The sequence below is a fragment of the Serinus canaria genome, chromosome 3 (genome assembly GCF_022539315.1).
Source record: "Serinus canaria isolate serCan28SL12 chromosome 3, serCan2020, whole genome shotgun sequence".
Classification (NCBI taxonomy): Eukaryota; Metazoa; Chordata; class Aves; order Passeriformes; family Fringillidae; genus Serinus; species Serinus canaria.
This window is the reverse complement of record NC_066316.1, coordinates 43,102,081-43,118,032: the sequence shown is the minus strand read 5'-3', so window position 1 is coordinate 43,118,032 and position 15,952 is coordinate 43,102,081. Positions and strand designations below refer to the sequence as shown.

Sequence of the window (15,952 nt, the reverse complement as noted above, 5' to 3'; positions counted from 1 at the left end):
TGGTTTGCTTACCAGAACATGTGGGGGAGGTGGAGGAAATGTGGATATCTAGTCATGGCTCATTTGGCAGGCAAACTAACCTGTTCAGGGCTGCACAAGACAGAGGGAAAGCTCCATACTCCTGACCCACATGAAACTTGAGTGTACACAGGAGACTTAAGAGCGCACAGGGCTATTCCGAGAACTCCACTGCCAAGTGTTTCTGCTCTATAGGTATCCCCGGTTTCAAGATGTGGGTAAGTGCACACACTGAAGGAGTGTGGACACAGCAGCCCCCCGCAAGCCTAGAGGCTCGCAGACGGACTTTCGCTGAGGCAATGCAGAGCCCGTAGGATGACACAGAGTCCCAGTCACCCCGCTGCTCGCCATTCCGAGACCTCCCGCGGGATGGAGCCGGGCGTCTCAGGGGCCCGAGGGCGGCAGAGGGGCAAGGGCGAGGGCTGAGAGCGGCCCGGGCGGCCGAGGGTCGCCCTGCCTCGCTCCGGTGGGCATGGCAGCAGCAGAGGGGCCCGGGCCAGCTGCAAGACCGAGCGCTCACCGGCTCGCTGGCGGGGACACCCCTTCCCGGGGCCCCCCATGCTCTGCCTCGCTGCGTCCCGCACCCCACCTGTTGCTCGCTTCCGATCCCGAGCTGGCCGCCTGTCCCCGGGGAGCCCCGGGGATCCTCTCCCGCGCCCAGCCGCGGCGGGCGAGAGGCGGCGGGGGAGGCGGTGTGAGGCGGGACGCGGGGTTTGGGATGCGCGACAGCGCGAGTGCCCAATGCGGAGGTGGCGGTCCCCCGGGGCCGCCGGCGGAGCCGCTGGAGGCGGGGCAGGCGGGGCGGAGCTGCGGGCGTGCGGGGACGGCAGCGCGGGTGTGAGTGTCGCTGCTGCCCCCGCCCTCCCGCCGCCGCTCCGCCCTCCCGTCCGGCGGCGGAGCCGCACTCCAGACCCAGCGCCGGGAGGAGCGCGGGGGAGCGCCAGGAAGGGGTGGCGGGGGAACGAGAGGAGGAGCAGCGGCGCTCACGCCAACCCGCAGTACCCCGCAGCTCCCCAGCGGACGGCCCCCGGTTCTGTGCAGGTCTCCGGGTCGCCGCGGGTGGCGGGTCCCGCGGGAGGGGAGCGGAGCGCAGCGGAGCCCGTGTGCGCGGGGGGCATGGGGGTCCCGCGGCCGGAGCAGCCGGAGCGCGGGCAGCAGCGGCGGCCGCGGCAGCACCAGGTAAGGAGCGGCGCCCGCCACCGCGTCCGTGCCCCCCTGGCGTGCGAGTGCCTTCTCTCCCGGGAAGGGCTCGGGAGCACTTTAGGGGAAGGGGGTGCTGTGAGGGCAGACCCATCTCTTCTTCCCTCAGGTGCCTTTGGGAGGGAGGCTCGGCTTCTCCCGGCTCCGCGGCAGGACGGAAGGCTGAGGAGGGTGGGAAGGCGGCGGGGAGGTCACCCCCGTCCCCAGCGGCACCCCGTCCTCGTTCCGCCGGCAGCCACCCCGCCCCGGCGCGGCGAGCACCGTGTGGCGGCCGGGGCGACTCGCTCCCGCACGTCGGCTTTATAAATAGCGATGCGATCCGCCCCGTAGAGAATGGCCGCGGGGGCTGCGGGGGTGTCCACCGGGTCGCCAGTCACCTGCGAGGCGCTTCTGCCGCCGGGTGCGGCAGCCCGAGCCCCCCGCTTCCCTCTCCGAGTCTCATTCCAAGAATAATGGCAATTACGGAGTAAGTTTGCCCGGATCGGACATCTCTGGGGAAAGCTGCTGCTCAGAGCGGAGACGGTGCAGCGGGGACCGCCAAGCGCTTGGGGTAGCAGAGGAAAAGCCTCTTCAGCCCGTGCAGTTTCCTTAAATGATTTAAATCCACCCTTTTTTTTTTTTTGGTTGCAGGATACAAGGCGCAGGCTGCATCCTTTTGCACTCTTTGTTATCTTGTAATACTCCCATAGCTGTTCAGGGGTCCGTTCTCCAAAGTTGTCGTTCGGTTCGTTAAATAGCAGCCAGCTCGCCTCAACTTTGCCTCAGATTTTACGCTGGTGGCTTCGCAGCCCTTCTGTGCTGGGCGGCAGCGCTCGGCTGCGCTGTGCCAGCCCCTGCGAATGGGGAAGTAGCGTTACATAGGCTTGACAAAGGCAACTCCGAAGCTGACAAATCTCAGATATGGCTGTTAAGGTTCACGAAGTAGGTCAGTAAACTACCTTAGTACTTGGTGCTGCATTATTTTAATACATCGGTAGTTTGAATACTTGCTTTCAGCCTGGCTTTTCTAGAGGGAACGAGTTTTATTTTTTTTTTATGATGCAAAAGATATGCAAAGTTGAAGAGAATTGCACATGTAAATTTTCCCGAGCTCTTTTGTGCGCAGTTTTCACTTCTGAAAGTTAACACTAGATGGCTTTCTTATATCAGCTATCCTGCAGGGAAGGGAAGCATGTAATCTGTCTCTGTAGCCTGCTATTTCTGTGTTTGTCTATTTTTTTTTTTTCTTCACGTGAATCGTAAACTATCTTCTGGTCAGTTCTGCACCGAGGAGACATGGGCAGATCTGAAGCTTGCCTACTAGCTGACAGAATTTGTTGTTTTGATTACCTCATGTTGCTGCTTTAGACTTTATTTTACATGTGTGTTACTAATATCTAAAGAAAGTTTGTTTACTTGGAAGGTAACTCTGCATAATATTTACATTGCTATAAAGGAAGGCAGCTGGATAACGCAGGATGTTTGAAAATGAGGAAAAACAAATAATTCAATCTCAGTTGTTACTTAGTTTGATGGACTTGTTTTAAAAGGGACCACAGTGCATTAAAATTGTCTGTTCAGCTATATTCCCCCTAGATTCTGTACCTAGCTACCTTAGACTGAAACGTTTTGGAGTTGGATTCAGAGACATACTGCTTCACAGCCTGCTGGATGTAGAAATGCCTAGGCTTGATGCCTTGTTACTGTATTTCTTGAGTGTTTACAGTACTGTGCCTTTTGTCAGTGGGAATGCATTATTTGCCCTCCATTCGCTTCTTCAGTGGTGGCTCTGAAATACTTAAATCTTCAAATTTAATCTTTGAAATATCTTGTATTATTAATGCAAACATGTTTAAATCATCAAGAGCTCTAATGCATTATAGATATTTAAACATCACTTAGGGTCCACAACAGTTGATTTATAATTTATGTAGCATTCATATAAAGCTAGATTTAGAGAGGTCTCTGAATGTATTGTCTTGGTTTAGCATGCCCAGTGGGTTACCTTAGCAGGTCATGCAGCACTTTGATGGAACCAGAAGGAATGCTTGTAAGGATGCCAGACTGTTTCACCAATCCTGTTGGATCAATTAAATATCATTTCATTCATACATGCCAAGGATATAATGTGAAGCTTAGAACTAAACAAACCTCAGTTCTATGTAGCTGGTATTACTGTACATATCAGAGTATTTTTAAAGGTTTATATTTCATTTTCCTGAAAGAAAGATAGTATGGTCTTCTTTTTGTAGGCATCTATGACATGCCATTACTCAAGTGAATTGTGAAATACTCTTGCAAATGAAGAGAGTCAAATGAGGAACTAAGCAAAGCAGTGGTCAAACAGATGGCAAAACCATCCCTTTTTTCCCCTGCTTTTGACTTTTATGAGTGAAATGAGGCAGATTGGTTTTTCACTTCTAGATTTGTACTGGACATAGGCATTGCACCTAAGCTCTTTATTTGCAGATCACCTGTTCAAACTGCAGGAGAAAGGAAGTATTTTCTCCTTGCCTTGGCTGGAGTTAGGATTATATTTAGATGGTTGGATGTTAAAATATTTTCAGTAGGTTCCTGCCTTTTACTGCTGAGAGATCTAGTTTGGTAATATAGAGGAAGAAAAGCTATGCTATTATGATAATACAAGTTACAGATTGTGGAAAGAGGGTGGGGCACTGGGTTATCTAGTTTCTCACGTTAGTCATCCAAGACTACCAACAGTAGCTGTTTTTACAGCTTGAAATGAAATCAGGGTTTGACAAATGCTCTTTTTCCATGCAATTTTTGCTTTGCAATTTAAAATGCTTTGCGATTTTAAAATGTAAGTTGGGTTGTGGATCAGTGAAGTAGAGGTGGCTGTTTATTTTCTGTATGTTGCAATATTGTCCTCAGAGTAGAAATTTTTTTTTGTATTAGGTAACATAATTTGTATCTGATTCTTAAAAATGTTGCCTCCTGCAAAGTTAAGATCAGCTTCAGTTTATCTCTTTACTTTCAGTACAATTTTCATCCTTTTATGAATCTGGACAATTCATGACGTTTCAGGTAGGGGTGCCCCTCATAGTCTTTTCAGCTCTACCTGAATTTTTCTACCTGAATTTTGAGAGAAGAGTGTGAGGACTGTCTACCAAATAAAATAATCCAATAATAAGAATTTATAAAAGAATTTATATTTAGTAGATTGAAAAGTATGTTTCACAGTTGTTTGTTTGTTTGTTAAACACTACTTGTTTACATAATTTTCATTAGGAATAACATTAATTCCTGATGACATTCAGTGATGATGTCATATGACTGGTTAGATTTTTAAGAATTGTCAGGATTTCACATGAATAGCTGTCTTTTTTTTTTTTTTTTTTTTTAGTTTGTTGTGAAAGAGCAAACTTAATGTTAAACATCTGATTTATCCTGACAGAAGTAAATGAGAGAGAACCAGTGCTTTACTACAACCTTCCTTTGTAGTAAAGCACTGACCCCGGATTTGAAGCCACTTTGAGGCATAATTGAATGAGCAGAAGATTGAAAAGGATTATAATAATTGGTGATACTCTTCTAGTTTTTAGTTAGACAGGACAGCAGTAGGCAAAAATGTCATTGTGATTAGTTTGCACCCTGGTTCTTGCTAGAAGATATGTAGACTCTTGTTTGGATCATGAAACTGTAATTACATCAGCAGTTAGCTACTCAGGATTTATATGTGGATTCTTCTGGTTTTCTGGAATTCCTTAAATAATGAGCAGTGCATACATAATTAAAGGTTTTGTTTAAAAAATGTCTTGAATCCTTATGGAGGTAGTGTTCTGAACATGTAATAAATCTCAGCAGCTGCTGTCCCATCTTTTTGGACATGCAGGCAAACAGCTTCATTGCATTCGATGCTTGTAAGACATTTTAGGAATAGTAGATGTTTGAAATGAAGTAGGCATTTATTTTAGTGCTGTTAACTGGGGATTCTGTGTTACTTTGGAAAAAGACCTGTAGCTACTTTTTTTAAAATTTATTTAAGCTGTGACATGTAATGTAGAAAGATACCATAGCTATTTTTTGAAAGTGAGGGAATCTAGAAGGAGGCTAGAGGAGCAGTAGTAAATTGGCTTCTTGTAGCTGGGAGGCTGGAAGGTGGCAGTAGCTGAAGCTGTCTGGCTGCCCCTCCCCCTCAGCAGCTTAAATAAAATTCTGAGCACAGGACTTGGAGTTTTGCCATTGACTGAGTCTTTTCTTATATAATGTCTTCATTTTTTGTTCTGGATCCTGCAAAGCCGCATACCCAGCTCTGCAGATATTTGTGCAATGCTCCTGTATTGTTTGCTGTTTCTTCTTTCCTCCCCCTCTCCCTTGGCTGCCTGAATTTTCACTGGCATAGTGGCTGTGGATTGTGATAATGCCTGCCTGCATTTATGTGTATCTTGTGTCCTCTAACATAAATCCCATCAAATTATTTCTATATAACTTACACCTGAAAAGTCATATTGTGGAATACTTATGCTTCAAAGACTGCCTAAAAGACTAAAGATACAAAGCTCTCATAAAACTCATCATTTTGCCCTTCCATTTCCCTTTAGGCTCACCAACTTTTTTTTAAACCTGATACAAACTGTGATGAAATGATGGAACCATGTTACAAATTACAGGAGCAACAGATAACCATACTTAAAATGTTTTTATTAGGAAAGGTACTCTGAGAACATCAGACATTCTGTGGTAGGTTAATTTAAATGCAATAAAATACGTTTCAATACCTCAATAGATTTTTTCTAGTGATTTGGAATTTTTTTTGGTGTTTTGTTTTGAGTTGTCTTTTCTGTTTTACACTTGTTTGTTCCATATATACAAGATGGAAAGGAGTTTCTCAGCTACTCTATTTTCCATTTTGGATTTTTACAGTCACTTCAGTCAAACCTGATAAATTGTGAAGGGATGTGACAATGAAATGGCAATTAAGGTGGATAAGGGCAGAGTGAAACATTCTAAAGTATGTGTTATAAGTGCACATAGTGTTAAAATATTTTTTGCTATTTTTTTCCCTGTCATGTGGGCGAGTAAAAAGAGTAAAAAGAAGTACTGAAATTAATCCATAGTTAGCAAAATAGTCATTGCAAAAACCAGTTCTATTTCCTACATTTTGTGAAGAAGATGTTTGTGAAAAATAGGACATTTCAGTCAGTTAGGTTTTTTCCAGGTTTGTTTTGATTTTTTTTTCCACCTGAGAGTTGTGAGTTATTTAATCGTTCTTCTTCTCTGGTTGTTCTTATTTGTGGCTTTCTGTTCAAAACTAATTACTTCCTACTTTTAGATACCTAAAGTACATTCAAGAAAAAGAACACTCCTCTCCTTCTAGTGTTTTTCTGGCTTCTCAGCACTGAAAACAAATGCCTGATATATTATAGCTTGAAACCCCACTGTAATACTAGTGTGACACAAAGTGGAAAAATAAGTGTGGGGTGAAAAAAGACCAGAAGAGTGTGGCTGTTCCTGTTCATGCATTCTCATGCTTCATGTGCATATCATCAACAGTGTATAAGTAAGCATATGTATTTTGCTGTGCTGGTCTTGCTTATTGCACTGCCAGCTGCTCTTGAAGAATTTGGAGCAGTTTACAGTGATCAGGTTGCCTGTAGTGTTCTGCTGTAGTAAAGTAAGCCTTGGTTTTATTTTGTAAGGTTGTCAGGACAACAGCTTATTATTCTTGCTCCTCTTGGTCTTTCCCTAAAGCAATGGAGGGAGGTTTTTCAAAGGCAGTGGCTGCCTTGCCTCACTGGGCAGCAGGATTGCCAGCTGTGATTTGGGTTCAGCAGGATGCTCTGGGTTTCTTGTGTAAAAATTCTAATTGATGAGGAATGCAAACCCAGTGTGAGAATAATTTTTCTTCATTGGACTAATGTAAAACAACCCATTGTATTTACAAACCCATGTCCTATTTTCTCCACAGTATTGCCATTAATCTTCTGTTCTCTTCCCTCTGAGGCTCAGAGAAAAATGTTTGAAATTTGACAGTATGGAACTTGTGATAAGAGTTGAGACAAGGTAGGAATTAGTTTAAAGCTATGTTATGTCAGTGTGCTACAGTCTGACACTGGAGGTAACAAGTGAAATCAGCTGGGGTTTCTGTTAGGTTGAGTTTGTGATGTTTTTGACAAAAACAAGAGATAAGTTGGTGTTCAGTGATAAGCCACACAGTAACTGTTGAGGTGTTGGCATTTTGAAGAGCTACTGTTCTGTTCTTGTTACATGGTAAATCAGAAAGAGAATGTGTGCTGTTAAATACAGTAAGCTAAATAACTACAAAGTCATTCTCTGAGTATGGTCATTTTATGTAAGAGGTGCAAATATTTTCAACTGAAACAACTTTTAGATTCTTGGGATGTTCAGCAGGGAAGATCACGTGAAGAAAGCTTTTAAATAGCTGAGGATTTAAAAATTTTTATTTCCTAAAATATGCTAAAACACGAGACTTATTTTAGCACTTCCATAGCCTCCTTTATATTATTATTATAGAGGGATTTTTTAGCTTGATCCAAGTTCTTTGATCTTGATTGAAGTGTAGTAGTAATTAAGTGATGTCCAGGTACTTAAAATCCTTTTATCAGAACTGTAGCCTTTTATTTCAAGTTCCCTTTTCAGACAGCTGAAACAACAGTCCATTCACAGAATAATTTGGCAGAGATACACAGGCTTCTGCATTCAGTCCTGGAAGCTGCCTGGCAGAATTAGAAACTATTGGGATAAACCTGTCAGTGTTCAAAACGTTTTCTCCCTTGTCTGGCTACCATTTTTTTGAGAACAGGTATTCCAGAGGTTGGTGTCTTCCTCCTTTCAGATTCTCTGCTGTTTCCATCCCCTCACCCCAAAATTTTCTTAGTATCTTTGTACTTTGTGTCTTTGAATCACACAATCTTGTTTGCATAGGAAACCATTTCAAAAGGGTTTTTTTAGAGTTATTGAGATGAGATGGAGTAAATACAGTGATTGGTGTAATCCATAACAGTGTGTGAACAGGTTTGCTCATTTCCACTTTTTTTAAATGTAGAATTTGAGCAGTTTGTTACAAGAAGGGATCAGAATAGATGAGATTATCTAAACTGGTCAAGAACTGTACAGGTGGTTGCTCAGAGTGTTACACTGAAAAACCTCAAATATAAATTGAGCTCCAGTATTTTCTGTAGAGGATGAAGTTTCTACTGATAGAGCAGAGGGTTTTACTGACATTCTGAGCCAGGCTGCTTAACCTGGACCCCTGGAAATCATTGCCTCTGGTGGAGATTTCTGAGTGAAGGGCAAGCACTATTGGTCTGTGCACTTGTCACATTTGGTAATTTTGCTAATGTCTGCTTCTATCACACTTGGAATGCTTTGTGCTTTTTCTCTGTCATTGCTTTATCTTTGAAATGAAGTTTTTAGGAGCATAACTACCCTTGAAACTTTATCTATCAGATTCTGCTGAGTCAAACAGGCTCAAAAAATCTTGAGGTGGAGGGAAGTGTTGCACTGTATGACTGAGTAAGCCTTGTTTCCTTAGGAGATAAAAATTGGTGACCATTCTTTCTGTTATACTGATCTGCAGCAAATAGATACTACATTTGAAAAGTGTTTTGGTTTTACTTTGAATTTTATTGCTCTGTTTTTAAAAGTATTGTGACATATATAAGATTACATTATAACTATCAATGTACAGAGTGTACCTCTGCCTGGTAATGGGTGTACAACTGTGTCTTTGTATGTAAAAATTGCTAATTGAGTATCTACCCTTGCTTTGTGGGGCTGAGTGTTAAAATAGAGTATTTACATATATATATAAAAATAGTTCTTTCTCCTGAGGAAAGAAGATGCTTAATAGTAATGATTTCCTCTTTCTTATACAGGCTGTGCCCAACAGTATCAATATTCCTACCCCCTCATTTTCCAGTGTTCAGTATGCCTGTAGGTCAGAGGTGTTTAAAGTTGCAAGCTAGAGATTTTCTTTTTTTTCTACGTCAGCTGTCTCAATTGCATCTCTCAGTGCAGTTGTATGTATTCTTTATGGCAGCTACAGTAATCACTGCAGGGAAAAGTAATAGTAAGAAATATCTAAAATCTGTTAGGTATTTGTCTCTGTGACTTAACAACCAGTTATAAGAATGAAAAAAATAACTCCACAATATAAACCATTCTCAGCAACTGTTGCTTTCTGTGGGTGGACATTTACTCAACTAGAAATCCCCTAAGCAGGGGTCAGTGTATCTGTGGCAGCTGTAGGTATTATATGAATCCATTACATTGATAAATACCTTTAAACTTAATTTTAAGAAATTATTTGTATTGCTTTGTTTGTTACAGTGTGAAGTCTTTCCTATTTCATGACTCATGTATAAGGTGGATAATGACTTCAGGTTTCCTTGGTTGGGTGATGAGATTAATTTTTTTTTTTTTCATGGACTGTATTTACAGATTCTGGAACTTAAACCCATTCATCATGTATGTTTCATACATAAACATATTTTTCTTTAGTCCTATGTTTTCTTCCTTATTAGGAAGGAATCTACTGGAGTTGTTTTTGTTTTGTGTTCAGTTTTGTTTTTATTTCCTTAAGTAACTTGTGTGAAGTTTCTGAGCATATTTTATATACTTATTTGTAGTCGTAGGACCTTTCTGTGTTCTAGTGAAACTGTAAATGCCATCAGATCAGATTTAATATTGCACATGGCAGTTGGGCCATCATTTACCTTCAGTTTATCCAGGCTTTAAGCATGATTGTCAGGCTCAAAACATAGCACTTAATGGTTTGTATTCCACCTGGAGACAAGTTACAAGAGGAGTACTGTACTGGGACCTGTTTTGTTTAGTATCTTGATCTGGAGGAGGAGATGAAGTGTATTCTTATCAAATTTGCATGTGACATCACTTTGTGGGAGTAATTGACACATTTGAGGACAGTGCTCTGCAGCTGAGAGAGGCTGGTTGAATGGACTCCATGACACTCAACAAGGATGAATTCATCTTCCTACCCCTTGCCACAGGATGGGATGGGGAGTGACTTCCTGGGAGACAGCTCTGCTGGAAGGGACCTGCACATTGTGACACAGGAGCCAGCACATCAGGCCTTGCTGCCAGTGACAAATGCCAGCAGCATGCCAGGCTGGAGAAGCAGAAGCAGAGCCAGCGGGTTGCCAATAGTCAGTATTCTTTCGGCCTCCACTTTGGATAGACCCATCCAGTTTTGGTTCCCCAAATACATTGAGTAAATTGAATCTAATTTGGTGGAAAGCCAGAAAAATGAGGGGCTTAGAGCATGTAAGGAGAGGCTGAGAGAAATGGCTTTGCACAGCCTGGGCATCAGAAAGCCCAGGGGATGCTTACCTCACAAGGTGATACCTAAGAGGTTATCAAAAACATGTGCCCAGGCCCTTTACAGGGGTACATGGCAGGAGGAACAGAGACAGTGGTCACAGCCTAAAACAGGTGAGGTTCTCATTTGGCTCCTGCAAATAAAATTCAACCTAAGGACACTGAGGAGCTGGAATAGGTAGCACAGGTTGTCAAATCTACATCCTTTCTATATTTTTTTAAGACTAAACTGGGCAAAGCCGTAAGCAAGTCAGTCTGAATACAGTGCTGTTGTGGCTTCCAGTATGAATTAATCTATGAAATATCACAACATTTTTTATGGTTATCAGTTGCTCTGATAATTGAGAATTTTTGTTGCTATTCCAGCATACTGTGATTCTACTTTGTCGTATTTCAGAATTTGTACAGAATATTTCTTTATTACAATATTGTGAAGATCTTTTTACAAGACTCCTTATGGTCTTGCATTATAGGCTCATATGATATATTCTTTGTTTGAACCAGTAGGCAAGAATTCCCAAATGAATTATTGTTAATTAAATATTTTACAACTATAGAACTTAACAATAAAATAAATGCTTGAAGACAATAGCATGTCCTCTCAGGTTTGGCTTCAGATACACTTTGCTGACTTTGTCACTGATTAAAACATGTTTAGCAATAGTAAAATTTGAATGTGTGAATTTCTATTGAGCAATTCCATTGGATCCCTTCCAAAAGATTGTTTTAATGTTAAGGAGCAGGATGTGAATTTGAAATTGGCTCTCAGCAAGTCAAACTTAGATTTGTATTTGGTTCTTTTGCTTTGGCTACTAATTTTGGTATGGTGAAACTTGTGGTAACTCATGTTAGAGGTGCCCATGTGGCTGGGGAAAAAAAAAATCTGTGATTTGTTTGAGTATTTTAAAATACAAATTAAAATGGTTCAGTTCTGAAAACATCTTCTGTTTGCACTTTTAATGTTCAGCCTTAACCTCTTAGTTTCATTAGCTATAAGCAAGAGCCAGCAGAACCCCAGAAGCTTGAGATGATTCCTGCTCTTTCTCATCCAGCTTCACAGTGGTTACGCTTTTAAGTATTTCTGTGTTTACCGAAGCATGAGCCAGACCTTCAGATCCCTGTTTTGGTTTTTAGAATCCATTTTATTAAGTGTTTAAAATTTCAGGTGTTTGTATAACATTCAGCTTCAGTATGAAAGAGGTTGCAAATTCGTGCTGAGATAATCAAAACAAACAGGAAAGGGAATGGAAAGAATTTCCTTTAGGGTAAAATTCCTGTAAGTTGAAATAACCATGATAGATAGTGCTTGTCAATTGGCAAGGAAAGTTGGGACTTGTCTTCTGAAGATTTTATTTTGCTGAAAATGGAAGAACATGAAAAAGCTCAGTCAGATGTCCTTTTTAAACCATACTTTCAGCAAAAAAAAAAAAAAAAGAAAAAAAAAGAATTGAAACATTAATTCTATTAAACTTATCAATCTCCAAAATTGTTGCATTAAGACTGATGATAGGTACAGATCTGTGTCTTCAGAAACTAAAAACTTCAGAAGTAAATAACTCATTAGTGAGTTTAAAAAGTCTGTTCAGTGGCATTTTATTTTCAGAGCAGGACTCCTGATCTTTCCACTTAAAAATATTTTGTTTGCATGATGGAGAAATCTTAATTTAGAGAATTTAAAATATATTTGTCATGAAACTAAGTCAAATAAAATTTTGACCTTAACATAAACTGTGTTTCTAGTTCTGAATGCTATACAGTGTGACAGGGTAATTGAGAAACGGAAGCTAAAAAGAACACTGCTGAAGCTGATGTGCTTTACAAAAATTTAAGGTGAATATTTGAGAAGAAAGCAAATTGCAAGATGAAACAAAGTTTTTGGAGTAAACATGTATTTCTCAGTATTCAGGAAGTAAATATTTTCTATAACTTATTATGACTTGGACAGAATTATAAAAATATTGTGTATTCATTTTGTCAGGCTCACTCAAATGGAGTTGAGTAATCTGAGACATGGTTACTCAATGGGAAGGCTACTTAAACTAAATAAACAGAACCCACCAACCCCCCCACACTATTAAGGACAGTGATTGAGAACTGTTGATCTGCAGGTTTAAAAGCATTACATTAGCTGCACTTACTTTGCTCTTTAGGTACTTTTCAGGCTTTTTTCACGTTCAGCTTGAGGTGGAAAAAGTGCATAATCCTTGGGCTGTCCCCTCTTCTATCCTCCCTTTTCTCCTGAAGGTGGTATGGCTGTTACATAAATTCTTAATGGAATGATCACAGAGCACTGTCTTGTGTTGATGACTTTTTCAATGTTTAATTTTTATGGCTTTTGCTTGCTATAGTAGTTTGACTCACAGATTTGGTCACATACCAGTGTTCTGGTTACTTGCACCAAAATAAAAACACATCTTGCTATATTTGCTTTGTATTTTTCTGTTTCTGTACTGGCTTTTTATTTTTTGTTCATTTAAAGTAGCTTTCAACAAAATTGCAACTAATGGCCAGTAGCCTGGCTGATTTATAGCAACAACATAAAAATTCTCATAGTCAAGCTGACCACAATAAAACCTTGCAGTTATGAGATATTTTGAAACCTAAAATCTGAGCTTCTAATAAAATGTTTATGGCCTTCAACCTTTTTGGCAATAAATTAAAAACCAAAAAATCTGTTTAGAATGCATTTTTTTCCTTAAGCTGTAATGACATAATTTCTACTCAAATGCTTTTCTCCTCCCACATGGAGTCTTTCATTCTGCAGTAAAAGTTTTCATGCCCTTCACTTGTGCCCTATTCTGTCTCCCACAACCCTCTACTGACTTGCCAGTACCCACTTGTGGAACAAAAAATGACTTTTCTTTGCTTAGAAAGCGTAGGCCTGTGGTACAGCTGCACAACTCACTGAAACCCTGGGTGGTTTGCTGTGCCCAATGTGTGGTTTATCTCTTTGGAGGCTGGAGGCAGAGCACACCTCCTGGTGAAAGCCAGCTGGCACCTTCTAGCTGTGAAGTGTGTGCTCAGATTTACATCCTACCCATCAGGTTTCCCATTTATTGCTGCCAGGAGGATGTGCTCTCAGCCCCTGAGTAGTCCAACACCACAGGTTGCTCCTTGACCACTGGCAAATTGGTGAAATTCCCTTTCCAGCTGTGCATTTTAAAATAATGGAGCTTGGCGTAGAGGAGTAGATGGAGGGTGTTTTTAGACATAGGAGTGTTCTGTCCTTTCAAACAACTTGGATTTTAAACAATTTTCTACCTCAACAGTTAGAGGAAATAAAAACTCTGCAGGAGGTTCCGAGGACTAGAAAGTCTATATGGTTCACAAAGGTGGTGGTGGTGGAGGAGGCTGGAGAGGGGTTGTTTGTTTAATGGACTTCAAATGCCTAAATACTTTTCAGGATACAAATCTTGTCCTTTTATTTTTTCCCCTTCTTTAATACCTATAGGAGTAGCACCTTTTATCAAGCAGATGAAGTAATAAAATGAATCAACTATGTGATGTTTGGGTGTGGTGGCAATGAAAGCCTCTTGAGCTTCTGTCATCAATATTTTGAATACTTTGACAGAAAGACTTTTCTCATGTAGAATCAGGGTTTTTTTCTTATTTCAACATCTTGTCTGAAACACACAGTTAGTATATATACTCTGGAAGTTGTTCATAAATTTAATGATAACTCTGATATCCTTGGCAGAAATAGCTTCACTTTTCTTTTTTCTTCTCTTTTATGTGACTACCATAGCCACTGGTATGTTTTAATATTATCTTTGTCATATCAAAGATGAACGATTTGTAGAACTTCCACTCTACAAGTACATAGAGAAACTAAGTTAATAAAGGTGCCATTATCTTATTAGAAGAGTTGATAACATTAATGTTTGAGGCAATAAGGTGTATGGCAATGTTTTCTGGGAAGTTAATATATTAGCAACAGTTTCTCTTCACAAACTGATGGACTGCAAAGTGGATATTTTTGCTTTCAAGGTGCTCTTGAGGGAGGGTGAGAAGACCAAGTGAATGAAAACACATGGGAAATATGAAAATGTTAATAATAATCTATTCAAAATGCTCTCAATTTTTTTTAGATTAAAGTAATTGTTTATCTGAAATAAAATAAATCACTTCAAGCTTCATTGTTTTGCATTAAGCACTAGATTAGATAAATTTAGGTGGTGGGTTTGGGTTTTTTTTTCTTGTATAAAAAGAATGGCATTCAGTTCTTTCCTGACTGCTCTGTGATAATTACAGATGGAAGTGCAGTTCTGTTTATGATCATCGATATTTTGAGTAGAATATTTGAGAATTTGGGATTTATACTAAACACAAGCTTGCTTTGTATCTCATTTCCCTATATTTTTTCCAAGAATGATTTTCCATTATTATATTGTGAGCAGTTTGTAACAAAATGATGGTCTGTTTGTCTTGTAATCCACAAGTGAGTAACTGCTCTGAATGTCTGAACCTTGCAGCCTTCACAGAACAAAAAAATGTGTCTGAAACTTAACACTGTCTTTTGTGATAGAGGGATATATGAGAAAAAAATGAAAAAATTGCAAAGTGAGTCTCTCTTTGTACAGAACTGTCACTGCCCTGCTTGGCTGATACAGATTCTTTTCAGCTGTCACTTTCAGTACAAAGGGGACAAAGCCTGTGCCTGGACTTACTCTCACTGTCTTAGTCTGATTTTTATCTAAAGCAGAGTCTGAGGCCTGCAAGATTATTGACCATTTGTCCCATTAGAGTGCCAAGGTCTAGAATTCTGACCTTTCTGTGTTTTCTAAGTTCATCATCAGTTTTCAAAGTATGTTTGTTTCAATAATGAACTCTAGATACTATTTTTCTCATGTGGCAGGGGATAAAAAAGTTGTCAAGCAAAATTATTCTGCTCTCTTCATATCTGAAGTATATTAGATGGTATTTTATGTTCCTTTTGTTTCTTTGTTTCTTTTTGCCTATACTTCTTAAATGTAGGTTAACTTGAAAAGACTGGTTTTGTGCAGAAAGCAGTTGTGTCCCTGATTTTTCTCAAAAGCATGACCTGCTTAAAAATCTTACAGGTGATAATCATGATTGAAACTAGACATACTATCCCTGAGTGGGAAGGGGGAAGATGTGCTGGCTGATATTTGGGATATTTGTGATAGAGGCAAAGTGTGTATACTGCAATTGAACGGTTGTCTTGAGCATGGAAAGAAATAGAACAACATTAATGATCTTAGGCTGGGGAGTAGGGAAATTGTTGCCACATGTGAGAGGGGTGGGTGGCTCGGGTGTGTATGTTTGGGTGCCTGTGCACACATCTGAAATGTAGAAAGAGAAATAAGGCAGAACTGTGAGTGACTCTTTCATTGTCTGTTCCAAGTGGGCAAAAGAAGCAAAGCTCTCAGGTCTGAAACACGGCACTGGTGAGATATTGGTTGTTGATCTTGGG

At 40.6% G+C, this 15,952-nt stretch overlaps 1 protein-coding gene across 4 annotated transcripts in view; it reads left to right on the top strand.

Moving 5' to 3' along the window:
* Window positions 1–217: 217 nt before the first annotated feature.
* Window positions 218–15,952, top strand: part of SIPA1L2 (signal induced proliferation associated 1 like 2) — a 126,942-nt gene continuing 111,207 nt past the window's right edge. For 3 of the 4 annotated variants that reach the window (XM_050972324.1, XM_050972323.1, XM_050972321.1), the window contains exon 1: window positions 913–1,197. The gene's annotated coding sequence lies outside the window, so the exon portion shown is untranslated. Of the gene's footprint in view, window positions 237–912; window positions 1,198–15,952 lie in introns of those variants that run through there. The other variant, XM_050972322.1, reaches the window with a different exon arrangement.